This window comes from Phalacrocorax carbo, chromosome 17 (assembly GCF_963921805.1).
Source record: "Phalacrocorax carbo chromosome 17, bPhaCar2.1, whole genome shotgun sequence".
Classification (NCBI taxonomy): domain Eukaryota; kingdom Metazoa; phylum Chordata; class Aves; order Suliformes; family Phalacrocoracidae; genus Phalacrocorax; species Phalacrocorax carbo.
Genome location: NC_087529.1, coordinates 4,061,436 through 4,078,272, shown reverse-complemented (window position 1 = coordinate 4,078,272; position 16,837 = coordinate 4,061,436). Strand labels below are relative to the sequence as shown.

General features: G+C 37.9%; 1 long non-coding RNA gene across 7 annotated transcripts in view; it reads right to left on the bottom strand.

Annotated features, from left to right (window-relative positions):
* Nucleotides 1-308: 308 nt before the first annotated feature.
* The window catches only part of LOC135316082 (uncharacterized), a 31,564-nt gene continuing 15,035 nt past the window's right edge, over nt 309-16,837 (bottom strand). For 4 of the 7 annotated variants that reach the window (XR_010375535.1, XR_010375532.1, XR_010375534.1 and 1 more), the window contains exon 5: nt 309-1,356. This is a non-coding gene — a long non-coding RNA (uncharacterized LOC135316082). The remainder of the gene's footprint in view (nt 1,357-16,837) is intronic. The other 3 variants (XR_010375536.1, XR_010375537.1, XR_010375538.1) reach the window with 1 other exon arrangement.

Here is a 16,837-nt window from a genome sequence, read left to right as displayed (position 1 = left end):
CCCCTAGTACTACCACACCAATCTCCTGGGGCCGCCGTGGGTCCCACACCCGCTCGTGGGCATCATCTTGTGGCCATACAGGAGGCGTTCCTCGTGTATCTGCCACTGCAGGTCAGCCCTGGGGCCAAAGTCTCGCCCTGGCTCCTCTTCCACAAATTCCACCTCTTGGCAGAAGTTTCCCGAGATCTGCACTCGATATTGTGTTGGCACTTTGTGCTGTGGAGCAAATTCCATGCTAAGGGTTGCAGAGCCTTTTTAAAAAGATATGCAAGTATTTGGGAAAGCTTGTATTAATATTTAATGCAAGCATTAATGCCTCCACTAGCCCCACAGCCATCGTATCTGCTGGAGCAGAGCCGCACCCCAAAATTCAATTTCTTTCATGCATACATATCGTGCAGTTTGTGAGGATGAAGTAGGTGGTTCCTCTGTTACTACATACACAGATTTGCAGAAAGACTTGGAGATTATTCAGAATTAAGATGCTACAGTGACAGCGAAAGCTATTTTTAAGACATTCAGAAAGTATATGCAATTTATTAATCCTCTCATATTGCATATTAATTTTCTATGCAATGGTTTGTACATAGAATTTAAAATTTTAACTTACTACATAGAGAGCTTTTTGACTGCAAAGTTAAAGTAAAAAGACAAACAGGTATAAAGTGCCTAAAGTAAAAGAAAGCCTCGACTGTCTCCGCTAACACGACATTCACATTAAAATACGATACGTCCATGCAACAGCAGCACACTGCATCGCAACTATGCAACATGATGATGTTTCAAAGGCCCTGCAAATTATTTCAGGACTCACGAACAAGACGAGCGTCAACCTTCTGCAAATGTCTTGGTAGAGTAGGAGGAAAGGACGCTCTTTTTTTAACTTATCATATCAATTTATTTATAAATTGAGGCTAGATATTTTCACCAAGAGAAACTTTGAAGATTTACTCACACTGAGACTATTTTTGTACGTCAGTGTAGGCAAGCAAGATTCTTCTTTTTATCTAAATAGAACCAGAGTATTTTTAACGCAGGAGATTCATTCCCTCGCTGCTCGTCGAAACGCGGCAGCTGGGGACAGAGCCGGGATGCAGGGGGAGGGCGTGTGGAACCAAACCCCTTTCCAAGTGGAACAGATGGTTTTCTCCGTGGTGACTGCAGACGAGGACCGCGGTGCGAGGAGGCTTCGCCCTGCGCCGGCGCTCAGAACCCGCTCCTCCACGCTGCCGTGGGTGCTGAGGGGCAGGCAAAGGCCCTCCGAGGTTTCAGCGCGCCGCTTCGGTCATCAGGGCGATCCTCTGACTGTGCAGGGAGATGGCATTAAGTCACACCTCCCGAAAGAGAAATCCAATGCTTTGAAAGAAATAAAAGAAAGCGGCATTTGGCGTTAGTACACAAGAACTGGTAAGGTTTTGCCTCTAAGAGGAAAAAGTGTCCTTTGGTAAAACTGGGATTGGCTAGAGGGAACTGAAATCCAGTACGACACTCTGTGTGGGCTTGATGCACAGCAAATGTGCTCTTGTGTTTCCCCACTGATTTCAGGATGACACCAAATTTTCACTAGCTGAGATCCATTTCTTTCGCCTGAAACAGCACAGCTCAACATGGGGAAGAAAGGATTAATCTGGTGTCTGATGCTGGTTTTGGCATTGATTCACGTCATGGTTTTGAGGAACTCAGCTTCTGTGTCTCGGTTTACTTATTCAGAAAATGCATTTCGAGATCCGGTTCATTAGTGCTTGCGTATTAGTCACAATAAATTCTTACATAAGACCCCAGCACAGTCAAGCACAGAACATAATTTTTCCAGTAAACATAAGCACAGGATAAATAATTAATAAAATATTGACAGAAGAGGAAAGGAAACTAACGCACCAACTAGATATTTCTTTAAGAGTCATTCCCTTCCTGCTTCATACCCAAACTACAGAACCTATAAGCCACCAGCCTTCCCAGTTACTCGTACAGCCGCAAATAGCAGTAAGACACAGAGGGTAACGTTTGGCAGATTTTGGACCTGAGACATCGCTATCCCTTTGCATACTGTACATGCTCTGTGGGAAATAAAGCCTTAAAAAACGGGGAGGAGGCAGATTAAAAAAAAACATTGTAGAAAAAATGCTATTGAAAATATGCTTCCTATTTTTTCAGATAGATTCTTATATAGTTCTCATCTCTGCAACTTCCAGAAGAGCATTAAGCTGCATAATTAGCGTCTGTCACATGTAGCCTTTTCCTTCCCTCTTCCTCTCCCTAGAGGGAAACTGCATGAAGAAATTTTATTATAAATTTTAGTATATACACTGTGCAGTGCATTCATATTAGGAAAGATACAGCCAAGGAAGTTTCTGCTCGATCTTAGGTTCATCTTTGTGTGATATAAACTTTATCGGTTTAAAAAAATGCTGCCGATCCAATTTAAAAATTAACTAGTCTTTTGGAAAGACAACGGTAGCGGGGGGAGGGGTGAGATGATCCCTGTTGCATCAGACTTAAACCAATGGCATCGTTAGGAACTGGGCAGTTAACGCTCCTCGCTCGTCCCGGTATTACATCCGTACGCTCTCACGCAGTCGCGCTGAAACATCTAGCCAAAAGTAGTAAGGGATAGATGATTTTCCCCTTTAGTCAAAGGTATTTATTTTGACAGGAATAAGGATATCTTGAAAAGCCTGAAAGCAAAAAGTAGCACTTTATATTCCTTTTCCATTCACATTAAAAGATGCTCCACTGTTGAATATAAAACATCAATGGACTACGGCATCTCCTAGTGACTCTCTGTGGACAAACTTAGAAGACGTCGCTACTTTTTAGAAGTAAAGACTAAAAAGAAAGAAATGCAGTGTAAGAATAATAGCAACACGAAAAACAATGACATTATTTAGCATTTGATTTCCATTCGGACTCCCTCCAAGTTTTTCAAAGCATCTATTTCCTACTTGCTTAGTTCAAAAAAAATTGAGATTATGGGATGGGACACATCGCCAACAACCTGAGGTACGAAGTACAGACCGAATGCTTAAACTTCAGCTGCAAAGGTGGTAATTATTGTAATTGGTCCATGTGAAGCAGATATATCAAGCGGTAGAGAGTTCAAACTCATGCCAGTCAGTCTCCAGCTGGCACCGACAGTTCTATCAGGAGGATACAGAGGTCTCAGCAGGACTTGCTATTGGCAACTGTTCAACAGTTCTCTTCTCCAAATGGTTTCAAGGGGATTTGGGTGGGAAGAAAGATAATTTTTAACAAATTAAACTACCTAAAAATGGCTAGATGCCCAGAGCCACCTAGTCTGCATTAGTCACTACTACCAAACAATTTTAAAAAGAAGATTAAAAATATCATTGCTGTAAAGAAACGTCTATCCGGCTTTAACAATATGATCAGATCACTAGAGTTTCCCAAATATGTACAGTACACCGTACTACAAGTACGGATATAAACACGTCCAGGGTAAAGGGTACAGCAGAGTATTTACACGGTGTGTGCTGCTTGGAAAACTACTAGCTCAAGTTACCGGAATCCAAGTATTCCTATAAGGACATGCCACAGAGTTTCAAGAAATTAGAAGACCACTTACTTTTTAATTAAAAATGAGAATAGCAAAGCTCCCACAGGAGATGAGATTAGGGGGACTGTTTATTTCCTGTTAGTATTTATCTTACAGCATTTGTAAGGTGTCCATAATTGTGGTGTAAAACATAATTTAGATTTGCACTGAGAGTTTTCACAGGACACTCTGCTCCGTGCCATATTGATGTTCAGCTCCTTTGTTTAGATTTTGCAAGAATGCTTTTTCCAAATGGTGAATATGTAATTTTCAGCAGAGGTCTCTGAGAGAAGAGTTGAGTTTAATGCACAGCAATAAAAAGAGGAATATGGGAATTCTTGCTCTCTCTTCAGTGTCAGCTTTGGTTAAGACGTATGAATGCACATGAATAGTCTTGTCAGAATCTCCGGGGCTACTGACATTCAAGATCTAACATAGTATTACTTCTGACCAGAACGTTAGCTGCGATGCAGTAAGGAGAAGGGAAAAAGAATAAGATAGGACCACTTCCAAATGAGACACAAATTGTACGTGTTCCTCGGGTTGGAACTTCTCTGCTGTGAAAATAAAATGCTTATTTTCTCCTATCTGACATGAATGACTGTACATACTCTTTAAATCTGCAGCAGGAAAACCAAAACAAATCATCGTTTAATGCCTGATCTTACACCTTTTACTCATGGAAAGGATCCTAGTTAACTCACATAAATAAAGCCAGTACAACCAAGGATTACATACTCAAAAAGGATGCGTGCTTACCAGAAGAAAGGTTCTAGCATTTGTAGCTGCTGGCTCTACTTTTTACCACTGAAAGTTTCTTTGGAGTACTATTTTCAGATAAAAATAAGCTACTTAAAGAATGTAGTTAAAATAAGAATATTTTAAGTCAAATATCAGTCTATATCAAACCTGGATACCACTACAATAGAGAGGTTCATTCACCAGCAGCAAAAATCGTACAGTGTGCCTCTGGCTGGGTTAAGAGAAAATGTATTTCAGATTTTGTTGTTGTTATTGTTGTTAACAATTTGTTGCCAAGTAATTTGAAATAATTCAAAAGCATTGAAATTAGTTTGTCCTCTGAGATTTGAAGTGAATGAGTACCTTTCATTTATAGTACAACAAAAGAGAATATCCCACACTTTGCAACTGAAACCACCTCTAGTCCACGTTCACGAGTTACCGCATGTCGGACAAAGAAACTATTTTGTTTGGTGCAATAAATGATAGCAGACCTTTACATATTTGAAGTGCAACAGATGGTCTTCCAAGAAGAGCATAATGACTGGCAGACAGTACACTTCGTTAGAGTGGCTTGGAATGTCTTCGGCAATTACAGGAGGAGTGTTTTGGGGGGAAGCCCTGGAAGCTCTATGATTCTTCTCATGTAAATAGCTGCGATTTCCCTGTTTAGACGCTAAAAATTGTATCTTGTAAAACCTGACAGGCTAGCCAGTGAACTGGAAAAGGAAGCACCTTTGGCCCTCCCAAGACTATTCAAGATGAGGCTCCAGACATTTTGTCACCTGAGAAAAAGAGATGGAAATAGAAAAAAAAAAAATTAGCATTAAGGGGACACAACTTCCGACATGTAACTGTAAAGCTGTTAATCCACAGCCAAGTACTCCATGGAAATGTAATTTACGGAAGAAGGAAGGTTTAAAACAAGATCCTTCAGACATTTAGGGGCTGGGGGGGTCTATGGATACAACACAGAAAAAGACCCAAAAGGCTAAATTACTGAATAAGAACATCCTTCCTTTGGGAAACTGGTGACTTTTTGAAGAGTCCTCTTCAACATGAAACACTGTGGCTACAGTTCTGCAGGGCAGGGTAAAATGTGCTTTTCTTGAGGCCGTGACAGCGTCTTTCCATTTTCATAGACAAGCTATTCCACAAGCCAGCAATTAAGAGTTATAATAAACAAAAAGAGTAATAAAATCTTTAATACTGTATAAGTGGGTTAGAAAAATTTAACTTCTATCCCTCCCTCCCTTCCTAGACTTAGTCTTTTCTGTTATAAAACCTCCACCAAACTCACCCTAAGTAAAATTTTATGTGGCAACATAAACACAACCAAAACACATCCTTTAACAATGTAACTTAAACGTTGATGGAATCATAACTGCATTACTCCCTCTCCAATTAGCAGCAGCATTCTTTATGTTTGCTTATGAAGCGTAAACTGTTCGCTTGTCATTACAAAGACCTTCTGTAGAGGACTTAAAAAAACAGCCACAGCAATTAAAATGACAACAACAGAGGTGGATTGGTCACATTATGACAGAACATATCCAGCTGTTTCTTTCCAGCAAAAGGATACACCAACTATCTGAAATACTATGACCAAATTTTGTCAGTCTACATAATGTGATGGGTATTCTGGCAAAGGTACGGATTTCCAAGAAAGGAATAGACTAATAGAGAACTAAATCTAACCTCACAGACTGACTTTGTTTTTCCCCACCCAGTCAGGATTATCACTCCTCCTTTTTACACACACAAATTCCCCTTTCTGCTAGAACTATAGACACTCCATTCTGTGAGACATTCTCTAAAATCTAAGAAAAATGGACTTTTTTTTGTCATCCAAAATAAGCAAGACAAAAAGTAAACTGATAGGGTTAGGACAAGTAAATTAGATTTTAAACTTATTTACTTCAGTTTTGTTAAAAACATTCTAAGAGTTAATTAAGACGATAAGTCTCATCACACCCAGGCTATTACTTATAAAACACCAACTCTGTTATAATCACATCTGTCTACGCTGCCTGTTCTGCTCCATAACGGTAATAACACACAGAGTTACTTGTAATCCAGGTAGAGATTTTTAAAAACTATTTTAATAACTTTTAATAATAAAGTAAATGTTTCAGGTTAGCTCTTCCTAGTTAAGATTATAGGGACTGAACATCTGAACTGATAAGGTAGGTTTGATTTCTCATACAGCAAAAAAGACTGTGAGAAAATAACAGACACATGCAGAAACAGCCATTCAGGGGGAAAAAAACCCAAACTCTGACTGCAAAATCCACCTACAGACACGTCCTTGGAGAAAAACTGATGAGAAAATTATCAGAAATTTATCAGAAAAATTTGCTCTTTCTTTTCTGGAAGTTTTTGCCTCTCATAATAGCAAATGGCAAATTATATGTAACAGAATTCATCCACGCATTATATTTTGCACATCAAATTAAGTTGATTGTCCATGACTTTTTAGGCAAACACAGGAATGCAGAAAACATGTCAGCTGTTATATATAGAATATAGGGGCATTTCACTCCTTACTTCACATTTAGAAAGAGCAGCAGATCATGAGCTCAACCATTACATTGAGAATAAATTGCATTTGCAAGTTCAGAACTATCTCTGGCTCCTTATCTGTGAACCAAAACTTACAGGTGGCTCATAACATTTGTCTTCTGAGTTGTATTTCTCTCCAGAGTAATTGCTGTAAGTGGGCAAAAGCTTTAATTCCTTCTTCTTTATACCTTCAGCCATAATGGTTTTCATAAACTGAAAACTTACAGACCCAAAACAACTACTGTGAAACACACAGGACAAGAAGGAAAAAAAAAGAAAAAGAAACCCAAAGAACTCTTCTTTTCCCTTCCTTAAATTCCCAGAATTCATCCTCAGATTTCATACCGGTAAATTAGGTAAAATATTTTCAGACTACAGTATTACTCTTCTTTATGTTTCACTTGACAGAATTGCTTAACGACAACAAGCATCTCCTTCTCAGGGATTATTCTGTAGTGAATTTATTCACATCAGGAAAAACATTATAAAGATGTCTAATTTTAAAGTTTGCAGATTAGACACCAATGGTAAATAATTTAGTGTGATGGCATGGAAAGCCACAACCTTTAACCATTCTGCAGTTTTGTGGACACACCTGTAATAAATCCTGAGCAATAAAATAAAAACAAAACAGAATGTTTGAGCAATATCTCATAAATACAATTATTCTTTGCAGATGCTTGTTATTTAATGCAATGAAAATAATGTTTTGTTCCATCTGGCCAAGTGGTAGCAGACACCATTTTTACTATGACAATGAGCACAAAGCTGTTCTGACTCAAAAGGTAAATTCCTTGACATTAGGCTGATAAAGTAACTGGAGATTTTGTAATATATGTTTCATACAATAATTACATTTTATTTTGTAGTTTACAAAAATCTATTCACAAAAATACAGAAGCCTGTCATGCACTCTTTATTTTCAAAGAATAACACTCATCCATGTAAACAGTCCAATTTAAATCACTGTGATTGCTTGTATATGAAAATTACTGGATAAAGCAAATAGTATCTTACTGGAATGTGTTGGAAACACTGAAATCAGAATATCTTTTATGACTTGTTTTGCAGCCGCCTAGAAGTCACATATACAACAGAGTGTAAAAGTAAAGCTTTACAGTAACAAGCCAGAAAGTAATAACTCTACCTATGTTATTGTCTTTGTCAGCTAATTCACTCATCTCTGTCTCAAAAAGGACCGACTACCCATCACTAGGTCAGAAGGGAAAGTACTGTAACAATGGCTTAATAAGATGTCCATTGTTCCTCGGAAGTCCTAAGCTTTCATATGCTCGGGAAGCTAAAGCTTTGAGTCACACTGATTACTGAGATACTCAAAACCAACCAGGTCTAGAAGGCATTAGGTACTAGAAATGCTATCTGCTTTCAAACACAATGGGCTTTTCTGTTCGCAGAAGTCTTGTGGAATTCTACAGTGAAACAGAAAATAGTATAAATGTGGAAGACTTGAAAACTTGGCCCCAAAATGACTGCAAAATGCAAGTAAAGCATTAAGTTGCAACTGCAACGTAGGAGTGGAGATGGAGCTCTAGCTGGAAGTTGAATCAAATCCACTTGTATGAAGTGAATGACTACTACGTGATATCATATTTTTAAAAATTATAAATCTATGGTGTGACCAGTATAAAACTGGGTTCTGTTTGGCCATATATCAAAAGCTCTAGCACGCTTAGTCAAAAAAACGGTCATTTTTAAATCAGTAACTTTTTGGAAGTTTGACTGACGTTCGTTAAGTACTGGATATGGTCTGAATATTAGCATGCTTCACAAAAGCGTAACTTTGCAAAGTAATTCCAATAAGGCTGCAGACCTTGTAGAACTTGCAGAGCAGAAAACCAGAGAGAAGGGAAAACGCTTCTCGTGCAGGAAAGACCTAAAAGATTCAGTGAAGAAACTGATGGGAAATGCCCTTCCTCTAAACACAGACACCTGCATAGCCACAGTAATTGCAGCCAAACAACCAAAAGGCCGTACAAATGACAAGATAACATGGCAGCCATAGAGCAGGACATTCCATCGACATATGGACCCTGAAAACACAAACTTCTGGATTACGGCATCTGGAAGTATAACAGAGAATAAAATCTCACTTCTGTCAGGTGGAGCAGAAGCCCATGTCAACAAGAATCATGTGCTCGTATTAGTGTTCAACAGATGTACTTGAACTAGAGAGATGAACTGAACTACTTTAAAAATACATGGAAGGTATGTACAAACTGTTTTGCTTCTTGTGCCTCTTTCATTGTAGGGGAAGCACACACTAGCCAGGGTTCAGAATACCTGATTCTGTAGGAAGTAGAAAAAAAAATGAGCAAAAGAAATCTTGTCAGTACACAATCACCCAGTGCGTTACGAGAAGATGGGAGGACAACCTTGACAAAGCACAGATAAAAACAATACATATATAAATTAGAATATAGTAAGTACAGTTACCACTGAAAAAAACTGCAAGTAAATCTCTCTCCTGAGGAAGGCTTTAAGATCATTTTCCTTTTTTCAAATCTATGTCACCAGTGAAGTCCTGTAAATGCATATTCTCTTGCAACTAAAGTGGTGGTCTTCACTTTTGGCAACTGCAGTAAGAACTGCCTTACAAATAAGATCCCGTAAGTAGGTTTTATTCCTGAGTAATCTCCTCAAAGAGTGAGGAGAAAACATGACCTAAAATTACTTGCACAATCAGGTTTCCTATCCGTTCATAGCCTAGTGGTATTGGTCCTTCCCTTACCCAAGAACAAAAATGCACAAACTTTTCTCCCTCTTTTACTAAGAGGGGAAAAAAAATCTGCTTACCCTCTGACACTTACAGAGTTTGGAGGAGCTCAAAACAATGGAGCACTGTGTGCCCCACTCATCACATAGACTCTGAAAAAAAAAGTATGGAAAAGAATGCACAAAGTATGTAATTACTGTTTTACAAGATAATTTCTTTATTAATACACCCCCAAAATAGCAGGCACAGTACTGCAGTATAATTAGATGATAACTGGAGGGGGGTTGGATTTATAGGGTAATAAATATATTTTGGACTAACAAACTCCAAAGCTGAAATGTTTGTCAATCTACAATATAGAGATTATAGAGTTGATCAGAGACAACCTCAGGTTGCACTGAGATGCCTATTTTTTACATTTTTTAAAATTAGTATTTTCCTTCTTTTAGGAGCTAGATCAGAAAGCCAAGATTGCTGTGGATTGCTGTGATACTGAACAATACATAGTCCAGCAGCTATGTGTTCTCAAAGGCAAAGACTATTTACATCTCAGAAAATGCTGCAGTTTTGAAGTTTCACCTTTTAATCAATTTGTCACCTCCTAAACTATTAAGTACTGCAAACATACCCTCTATACTGTGCCTTCTGATGGCTGTCAATGCCTTATTGTGATGGTAAGAAAGGACAGATTCCTTTGTAGGATAACCAGAGCCTTTACAAGACTAACAGACCCCACCCCTGCTCCCCCCAAATACTCAATTCTGTCTCTATTCTCCTGCTTTTGGATTCACCTGCAAGACTACAGCATGTGGTGAGCAAGCACATCAATTTTAGTGTCTCATTAAATTTTTTTCTTTCCTTAACATCATTCTATAAACTTTTTGCCTAGTTCAGCACATTAAGGATTTGGAAACTAACTGTTCACCACTGTGAGGATTTATATCCCAAACAGCTGTGCCAAGAAGTCAGAGGAATCAAATGGCATAATCTATTAACTTGTCCTCGGGTAGTTACAACTAGAGCTTTATAAATTGCCATGGAGTTCAGTCCATTTAAACTCCATTTCTCTGTTATTTTAAAAGCGTCGGTGTCCCACACAGGCAAGGCAGAAGGCCAAATTTCGTCCAGGAAAAAGTGTGCATGATTGAAGTCAAAGACCAGGTTGCTTAAGCCAAAGCAAAGTTTAGGCCTGAGAGAACTACAGAGAAAGAAAAAGGAAGAAACACTAGGAGGAATAGCGTGTGGCACCCTCTTCCTGCAGAAGAAAAGAGTGGCGAATGCAAAGGGAACCCTATCCACACGTGACTGAGCGATGGCTGCTGTGGCATTAACGGACAAAACCAGGGAAATCCTGGATGCACTGAAAAGAGCCACAGCACACCGGGGCAGAAGCAAAGGGAGGAGGAAAGGGGCAAAACACATCATGTTAGATTTGCTGGCATGAAAAAATCCTGCCTCTCTGAGCCAGTCCATGTTGAGTGACAGCAGTAAAAAAGTTGTGTTACTTGGGACTGTAAAGATCTAAAGATATTCAAGAAAATGTTTATTAATTAGCTTGGGTGGTCCAAATATAATTGGCCACAGGTTCAGACAGCTTCCACTCTGGCTCCATAAGTTCAGAACAAAGACCTCAGTGCTAAATCTTGAGAAGACTATACCGAATTAACAGAAGATGATGACGACGGCCATTTTCAGAGCTCCTGCTTTTTAATTCCCAGGCTTATATACTCTCTCCAAATGAAACAAGCAACAGAGCTAACTTTCCAATATTAAATCTCCAGACAGTATGTTATTCATACAGCTTATGTAGATATCTTTACCCTCTGGAAAAACAAAGTTTAAGAAAAATGGTTCTATCGTTGGGGAACAGTTTAAGTCTCAGGATAACTACATTAGGAAATCTAACTCTATTACTTTGTATCTTACATTTTATTACTAGATTGGTAATAGGAAATTACCAAATAAAATTGGTATTTTACTTGGTAATTTTTTTCCGTGGGCCTCGTCTAATATGAAAGATGGTGATCATCAAATTTATTCAAGTTTTCCTGTCAACAACATCATTAACCAAATCCCTCAATTTCAAAGTAAATAAAAGCATCTGGGCTTCTCGCACAGCAAGACTGACTTGCATATTTAAACCTCATATATAGATGAATTTGCACTGGACCAAATTTGCATATTAATGAAGGACTAATTGCTCTTTGCAGTCAATTTTATGCAGATGAATTTACTCCTCTCAGTACAATTTTCATAATGTTCAGAAAGAACCAAAAAATGTAAAACTTTTTAAAAGTACACAAATGTTAGACAATCAAGGAAGAAATATCATAATGACATCAAACAGCTTTACATTAAATTGTATATCATTCATCTTTTATATTGTTGCTTTATTTTAACAGCCTCCCACAAAGAACGGAACAATTCATAGAATAACTTCAGCCTATTCCCCCTCCGCGGTCTCAAATTTTAACAGCTTGTAACAACCCATTATATTATCTTCTTTCCAGCTGGAAGGATGGAGCCTGAATTTTTAGAAGTTAAATTTGCTAAACAGGAATTTATTTCATCTCAGTCATCCTCATGCCATGGTCAGCTAGGAGGTACTCTGCCCCCCAAGATTTTCAAGTCGTTTCTACCCAGTTTTGTACTACTAAGAAAAAGCTCAAGACCAAAATCCCCACTCAGTCTCTCCTGAGCTGAAGTACAAAACACTCAGAAAAAGACAGGGAAGCATATGGGAAAGAGAGATATCAACAAATGCTGAGGAAAAAATTGTAACATTAGGGAGGAAAGGGGAAATATAATAAAATAAATAAAATATATAATAATTATATATTATATAATTATATAATATATAATTTATATCGTTATTATATATTATATAAAATATAACAAAATATTCCTCTTCTACTGGAGTAGAAGAGGAAAGGAAGTAGAAATGGAAGGAGAGAAAATGATGATTCAATGTGTACGTTCAGGTCTAGCTAAAGGGAGGAAAACTGAAGGACTTGGGATAAAGTTCAGGGTGAAGTAAACAAACAAAAGGGAAAAATGCAACACATGTAGCCGCAAAAAAGTAAAAGAACAATAAAGACAAGGACACAAGTAATAAACTGAGAATCAAAGAATAGAAGATACATAAAGAAATAGATAAAAATGAAGATACGAAACATACAGTCTTTCCTAATTCAGTTGGAACATAAGGGCAGAGTCAGCGGAAAAGCATTAGGAATCTGAATTTTCATGTATAGCCTTCCTCTTGCCAAAGAGAAAAGCCTCACTTTAACCGTGAAGACTGATAACCATAATATGTATCATAAAATCACTTACAGAAGACAATTTTAATCAGAAAAGGAATAGCATAAAAGTTCTATCTTTAAATGACTTCAAGGCCTTTTGTGGAACGCAACACGTGAATATGTTTCACAATCACCGTATCAGCCATATCTTTGACTGCTTTTGTTGCCATTTTCTGCAGCTTTTGTTGTTTTAACATATCTTTTTTAGGACATGCAGTACTCAAGATGCAGATACATGTTGTTTTCACAGCGGCATCAAAAAGTTACTCATTTTTTTTCTCTATTTCTTTTCTCATAATTCCTAGCACCCTACTTGCTCTCTGGACCACACAGCATTGAGCTAACAGATCCCCTATAATAAAGAAACCCACAGGTTTCTTTTGGATAAGCAATAGTTTGTCACAATATTTCATTATTAAAATAAAACAGTCTTCAGTATGAATACCTTTTGACTGAGCTACTGAGTCCTTCCCAAAGAAGGATCAGAATAGCTCCTGAGCCTCAGATGCGAGGTGGAGGGAGCACAGAAAAACTGCCAGAAGGTTGCTTTGCAGTCTCTCCTTTTGGTCTTTCCAACCTTGATGACAGAAGCCACGACATATGGAGCATTTGTTAGGGATACACTCCTCCCATGAGCAATAAAGGCAATGGTTGTACCAAGGCAAGATCCAGCCATTGCAAAACAAAAAAAAAAACCCAAACCAAAACAGAAAGGCTTTAGGGCAGAAAAGTTGGCAAATAAAATATCAGACTGAGGGGAGGGACAGGGAAAATGACCAAGAAGCTTTCACTAGTATTCAAAAAAAGAACAGACCACAGAACAAAGACAGAGATATAAAATAACAACAGTAATAATTGGAGAAGAATGAAAAACACTCTACCAGGAAAATACTGCAATGGTACTGCTGAAGAATTTTCACCAAGGAAACACGACTTCAGTTCAGCTGATCAGTCCCGAGGACTTGCTTTTAAAAGTTATTTGAAAACCAACTACAGTTCTTTGTGTACTTTGAAAATACAGCTTTTATTCTGGATTATGCATTCAAAATGTCTTCCTATTTTGCTCATGGAGAGGAATTACGGGAAATGCATCCTCCGTTATAACTTACGTATACAGCATTTGAAAACCTGCTATGGGCACTCCCCCTTTTTTCCCAAAAGATGTCTGGTTCAAGTGATTAATGCTGTGTGAATGTAAACAAAGATAATTATTCAAACAAGAACAAGATGTTCCACCCAAAATGATTAGCTTTTTTCAGTGGATGAGATGCCTACTTCTAATCATCAAGAAAGGTTAACCTGACCAGATTTAATTAGCCACTTAATACAATAATAATGACGCATACATAATTGGTAAGGAAAAGACTGCAGAAGCAACACTGAATCCAAACAAAATACCTCCATCAAGCACAAAGCCCGGGCTGATATTACACGATACACCGATGTAAGAATTCCCAAGTTTTTATATCCACTATACATACTTTTGCAACCGCCTATGTGAAACTTGCCCTGGTTAATAATAGTGAACATATATTCAACAAACAAACAAACAAAGCAAGAAAAAACATCCCTAAAATTCAACGATAAAATGAACCCAGTGATATTTCTTAACACTGGGCTTCAAATCCATAGACAAAGTCAGCTGGTTTGTACAAATTATTTGAGGACTACCGCCTTAAAGTGAAATAAATTACTACCTCCTTATAACCAAAAGAAGTAAAAAATGTACGTCACTTTTTTGGAATCACGGCTGCTCAACTAACCCCTGCAAAGCAAAGTTCTGCTTCTGAATTAAGAGGCAGCTCTTCCTGCTTAAGTGTATTTTAATAGCTACTTCTCTGCAGAACAGATGTTTTCAAGTTTTGTGGGTATCATAAATATTAAGAACTGAGCAATACATTTTCAAAGGCGGTTCTCATTAATCTGCTTGAATTCGATTTCTGAATGAGAAAGACTATGTCTTATGGAAGAATTTATAATATATATATATATATGTTGATTTCAGACATGTTTTCAACACAGAGTTGGTATTTTCAGTGAAAAAAAAATACCGGTCTTACTCTGGAATATTTCCCTAATAATGAAATGAAAGCTTTCTAGGACAATAATAAGACAACTTGCAAGTATTTAAATGCTATATATTGGGACTACTGCAAAATATATCACACATCAAAGAATGTCAGGAAATTTTATTAGCCTTGTATCTGTGGATAACACGTATAGCACTTGCTGGTTGAGGCAGGTTGTATCTCAAAGTGTTACCGAATGAGTTTTAAAGTGGAAGACTGGGCATCAGACCTTCCTTTTTCTTTCAGTAAAGTTTGAACATCCCTTAAATAAACAGTTCAGTGCAAACCAATGTATCTGATACTGCTTTATTCTATTCATTAAAAGTAACAACATAACGGTAAATTCAATCTATTCAATGAGAAGTTTATGAGCTTAAATATATCAAAAGGGCTATGAAAGCTAATATATAGTGTTTAAATAAACAGTCTGTGAGAAAAAGACACACAACTTTCAATTCCATTATACTGAAATCATACACTGACGAAAACCAGGCTTTTGAAGGAAGGTTTCAAAGGAAGCTGCAGCCATTTGCCCTGTGTGGCAGCTTGGAAGTTCACAAGGAAAGATTAATTTATCATGTAACAGAAGTGTATCTCAAAGTAAAGTTTTTGATTAAAATCTGCATTTCTGAGCCTCCTGGCAGTGCCAGTATTGCTGAAACAGGACATCAGCTGCAACGTCAGCAATTCTGGATTGCAATGCCATAAACTGTAAATCAGTTTTGTCCTACTTTAATATTGGTTTAACAATAAAAGAAGAACTTTGATGTTTAATATTTTAATGGTATAATTATTCCTTTAGAACTAAGTCCAGAAGGACCCTTGATGGGTACACAATGCAAAACAACAATGAAGAGAATGTGGTTTTGCTACACCAGGAGGCTTTAATTTGTAGGACCCAGTTGAAAGGTACAGCACAATTTGTGTGCTGCAGGAGAAGATTCCACAGAAACTCTTTAGAAGGGGAAATGCTCTCCCACGATGAGGATGATGCCAGTGGATCCATGCACAAAATTGAACAACAAAGCTTAAATACCGTCAAAGCAGAGAACTGTGAACAATATCCACTACAGTTGCTCAGAAATCATCACCAGCTGGCTATCCTGGTGCCTTGGCTTTGAAACCCAGACACAAGGGTTGCTTTCTTCATCATTCTTTTTGAAGTGAAGATTTGAGCAAGAAAAGCCACTCTTTCCCTTGTCCCCTCTTCCCTACCTTTTGTCACTTCAGGATGGATGAACACAGAAATATTTAGATTTTGGGGAGGAATAATTATGAGCTAAGTATTCTCTATAAACATTTAGCGAATTAGTAATGTTCAGATGCAGTAATTTTTCTGTGTTGGAGGAAGGTTAGACAGAGGTTAAGTTCTGCACCTGTGCTACAAACAGGGAGTGCACGGTGATTATAGCTGCAACTGTCAGTTTTTGCCAAGCATACAAGACACTAGAAATACAAAAACATTTCCCACTACTGAAATAGATCCAAGGTGGTATTGTGAAAAAAAAAGACAAATACAATTACCTGCTGAAAGAGAGAACACTCCTGCATGTTCAAGAAAATGCAAAAGAAATATGTCACTCATTTCAACTTAGAATGCTGTTGGTCAGATCAAGCAATTACAGAGGAAGGATGAAAGAGTGATAGAAGAATACAGGCTGAACTATGACTTCATAATGCAAGGAAAATTCAAAGTAACAGGAGGTCCTGCGATGCAGAAGAGAGGCATTCTAACATGACTTCTAGTGGTGGGATTATAGCAACTGCCTACGCCTACACATACTCTTAAGCCAGAGCTGTACTGCACTATGCAGTATTTGACCACCATGTTTCATATACAGTACAAGCTATGCACTGGAACTAAATCATGGTTATC